This window comes from Nelumbo nucifera, chromosome 4 (assembly GCF_055504915.1).
Source record: "Nelumbo nucifera cultivar China Antique chromosome 4, China Antique-T2T, whole genome shotgun sequence".
Classification (NCBI taxonomy): Eukaryota; Viridiplantae; Streptophyta; class Magnoliopsida; order Proteales; family Nelumbonaceae; genus Nelumbo; species Nelumbo nucifera.
Genome location: NC_142652.1, coordinates 84,448,279 through 84,453,065, shown reverse-complemented (window position 1 = coordinate 84,453,065; position 4,787 = coordinate 84,448,279). Strand labels below are relative to the sequence as shown.

The window sequence follows — 4,787 nt, the reverse complement described above, 5'->3', positions numbered from 1 at the left end:
TAAATTTTCTATATAAACCGAAGGTGTCATAGAAAGATGCACTTTGAATTTTTAATTTAACTATTTCTCTTTGCAATGTTTAATGGGTAAATTCCAATAAGGGTTTACCGCTATCTTCTTTATCCCATTCACACGTGCAATCTACTTAAAATTGAGTCAATTGACATTCCCTGTCTACCGAATAAGGTTTTTTAAATCAAATCCGACAACGAATCGGTCAAGGTCTTGTTCTTGGGTTGAACAATCCAATTGTTCAAATCGAACGAATGACCCATTCTGATAAAATATAAAAAATAATAAAACAGTCAAAACTGTTGGATGATTCGAACTGTTCAAACGGTTCAACTGCCCAGATCATCGGTTTACTGGCTAAATCAATAGTTTTTTAGTGAAATAATGGTTCTGAGGTAAAATGGAACCGATTACCTAACCGGTTTCTGATTTTTTCAGTCTGACCATCCGGTCCGGTCTAATTTTAAAAACCATGCTACCCAACTCTCTTATCGGCTGAAAAATGGTCCACCCAAACGTCAGCTCATCCGGGAAATCACCTAATTTCAATTGGCTGAACCCTAACAATTAATTATTTACCTTTCAGCTTTGCTTTAGGCCGGTTGTCTGACCCGGTGGACTCATCTGCTTTTAGACGACAAGGCTTCTCCACCTGCAAATGTGTGAGGCAACTGTTAAGACTATGATTATCGAACCGTCATTAACTTGAACAGTTGGACTGTTCAGCCTGTACATCACCCAGACAGCCGGTTCTATTTCATCTCTAAAACGTTATTTTGTCAAAAACCATTGATTTTATCAGTGGCCGGTTGACTTGGGTAGTCAAATTGTTGATACATTCAATTTGGATAACATTTTTATAATTATTTTTTATTTTTTAATTACAAAGGGTTGTTTGTTCTGACTGGATTGTTAAATCGGTAGTTAAAATGGTTCCAATTCTGAATCAATTTTTAAAATATTGGTAATTAAGGCCAACAATATTGCACTCTTTGCCACTATGTAAACCTCAAATGTACACACCGGAATTTAAAAATCAGTTTTGGAAGAAATACCATTTTAATTAGGAGATATTTAATAAACAGAAATAAATAATTAATTATAAGATTGTATTTTGTGTTAAATCCATTTTTCTTAAATTTCAATATTAAATCAATACAATGATACCAAACAGCTTTTCATGTTCATACAAAGGAATTTAAAAATCACTTTTGAAAGAAATACCATTTTAATTAGAAGATATTTAATAAACAAAAATAAACAATTAATTATAAGATTATACTTTGTATTAAATCCATTTTTTCATAATTTTCAATATTAAATTAACACAACGATACCAAACAGCTTTTCATGTTTATACACGTGCAAAATTGCAAATACAATTTTTGTGTACGTAATCAACTTATCACCATCTAAAATTAGATAGACTTTAGAAAAGAAAAAGAAAAGATGCATAATTTTCTTTCCTTTCTTGATATTCCAATTGGTGGTGAAAAGTTCAACAGCCTTGGAATATATTAGATTTGTCTAGATATGAGACCACGCCATTTGATCAACCTCGAATTTTCCAGCAGAAATTTATAGATAAAAACAATTAAACAAATTTAAAAAGTACTTAATTATGATTTTGTAAATTAATAAACATTTGATAGAATTTAGTGATTGGCTGAAAAAATTAATTGGCCCAAATGGGCCCACCAATGATATTGAATTATGGTTCTTCTTTCTCAGCAGAATAGAATAAATCCACACTGGCTCCCTTGTTGATGAATCTGTGAAATGACGTAGAGAAATTCCTATCTAGAGTTCATTAGTGGGAGTGATTGCCAAATCATCTTCTTGAAGGAATACTAATATGCATGAATCATCTAAAATTTGGTTTGTAGTTTAATTTTGTGACGATGGGAGTCATTTGGTTCTCACCCCTATTGATGTGCCATTTGAAACTGTAGAGAGATTGTTTTGAAGAAACCTTGCTAGTTGCTATAAGGCCCCGTTGGGGAGTGCTTATTTTAGGTTGGGATCACGTCAATAATCACATACGCATTTTGGAAAATATGCCAAAACGATTACTTTTTTCATAAGCCCATTTTGAATATGCTCAAAGTTTTGCATTTTCAGCCACCTTTTGAAAAAGGGTTTATTTCGGGTTCATCTTAGCCTGCCATGTAAATATGTAATTTTTAACAATGTTTTAAAAATGGGAAGATGTCCGATTAGTATCCTCTATTCTGGTTCATCTTAGTGTCGCTTTGGTCTCCCGAACTTTAAAATATGATAATTCAGTACCCCAAATTTTCAAAACGTATTAATCCAATACCATCCATTAACCAACCGTTAAGTGGCATTTGATAAGACACAAATGCCCTTCGAGTGTCATCTAAGTCTCTTTATCAACCATCCAAACATCGACAAAAAATGAATGGTCATAAATCCTTGCATCTTCTATTCAAGAAAGTTGGTCATAAAGAGGCAAGGATCTGGTACTGTTCATTTTTTATCAATGTTTGGATGGTTGATAATGAGAATTAGATGACACTCGAAGGGTATTTGTCTTTTCACATACCAATTAATGGTTGGTTAATGGTACGTATTGGATTGGCATGTTTTGAAAGTTTAGGTACAGAATTGCTGCGTTTTAAAGTTTGGGAATCAAAGAAGTGGCACTAGGCCCAAAGTACAGGGTACTAATTGGGAACTTTACCTTTTAAAAATCAACCCTGAATTGGAATCGTTCTGGGTTAATGATTCAACCATCCGATTCGAACAAATGACATATTCCAATGAAATAAAATAAAATAAAAATACAATCAAAACCGTTGAACTGATCGAATGAATTAATAGTTCGATCACTCGGATCAACAAGACATTAACCAATTCAATGGTTTTTGGCTAAGAACTAAATTTAGGGTAAAACGGAACTGGTTTCCTATAAGGTTCAACCGTCGACATGAAACACGGTTCGAAAACATTGATTTTTAAAATACTTGTACTACCCCATTGGAAAGAATCACATCTCAACAAAGCACTTTTTTCCCAAATGGGGGTTCAGACCACAATGAACTCATTTCATTTCATTGACAGCTAAACGGTGAATACAGAAAAATGTTGTCATAGCTTTCTCCTGATCATGCGAATCTTATTACAGACAAAAAGGGCGTCTCTCCATTGGATAAACTCAACCCAATCGATGCTCTGAGATTGCTATCGCAGATTAAATCGAAAATCCCAAAATGAATGATTAACAAAAGAGAGAAGCGTTTTGTCAATCTGCAACTTGCTAAGAATCATACTTTGCATATATAGCTGTCATCTGTACGCTCATCTTCATTCTCATTCCAATGTACAGACGTACGGTTTCCCCTTTTTCTTATTTCCATTTCACACATCTGCAGATGAAGATCTCGTCAATCTGCAATTTGCCATTCCTTCGCTACTGTACTGTGTGATAAAACAAGGGTAGTCCTTAGTTTTTCTCTACCACCCTCACTACCATATATATAAATAAGGCTCCATGGCAGCTGCAGTTCATCGCAGTAGACAAGTCTCAGTGTATTCAGTTCATATCTCTCTTGCTTATTTACATTTTCTGTCTAGTTCCTCCACGTTAACAAACTCGGTCATCTCTCCTCTCGGCATTGCCGAATCCCCAGAAAATCTACATTTTCTCGCCGGCCGGCCGGATAGTTATTGATGGAGAGGGTGGTGGCATTGGCTTCACAGATGCCAGTGGTGATCTTCAGCAAGAGCTCCTGTTGCATGTGTCACGCCATCAAGACTCTCTTCAGTGATTACGGGGCCAGCCCTGTTGTCTATGAAATCGATTTGGACCCTCGAGGGAGGGAAATCGAGAGAGCTCTCCTGGGGCTGGGGTGTAAGCCGTCTGTGCCGGCAGTGTTCATCGGCGGCAAACTAGTGGGTGGAGCTAACGAAGTCATGACCCGTCAACTCGACCGCTCCCTAAAAGAATTGCTCATGCGTGCTGGGGCTATCTTTCTTTAATAACCCACTGACTCTATGACTTCTGTTACTTGTAATAACTCAGAAATCGTCTCCACTCTGTAGAGCTTCCTTGAGTTTTGCATTGCAGGAACCCCTCATTTTGTATCTCCCTTGTATTGTTCACTAATAAACTTGGGCATTTGTCCTGCTTATTTGCCACCAACTATTTGCTTATAATTTCCCCTTCAACGCAATTTCTACTTGAAGATGTACAAGGCATGGTTTTCAGAACCGGATGGGACCGGAAAAACCAGGAACAGGTTAGGTGACTGGTTTCGGTTTTCTTCAAAACCGGAAATTTATCCAAAACCGTTGATTTTGATCAAAGAATCGATGACCCGAACGGTTAATTGTTCGAACGATTTTGACCATTTTTATTTTTTTTGTTAGCATGGGCCGACCGTTCGACCCGGTAACTGAACCCCTGACTGGTTCGGTCTCCAAGTCATTTTTAAAAACCATGGTACAAGGGCTTCTAGCCTTCTATGTGTGTTGCCTGCAGCCTGCTTCACGTATGTACTGATATAAGAAAGTCCAACCCAATAGAGGACCAGACCAGACCAGGGAGGCCTTATTTTCTGGGCTTTGAAGAACATGGCCCATGTTAGGCCCATCAATTTCATGGGATAGTGATTAGGAATGGCAACGAAGCGGGATCATACTCTCCATTCCCAATCTCGACTTTGAAACAAATCCCCATCATCGATCTCAATCTCATCAGGGATAAAAGTCCTGATCCTGAAAGATATAACCCCATCCCTAACCCGATGAAG

General features: G+C 37.1%; 1 pseudogene; it reads left to right on the top strand.

Annotated features, from left to right (window-relative positions):
• Positions 1-3,316: 3,316 nt before the first annotated feature.
• LOC104586198 (monothiol glutaredoxin-S2 pseudogene) lies at positions 3,317-4,168 on the top strand (annotated as a pseudogene).
• Positions 4,169-4,787: the final 619 nt, after the last annotated feature.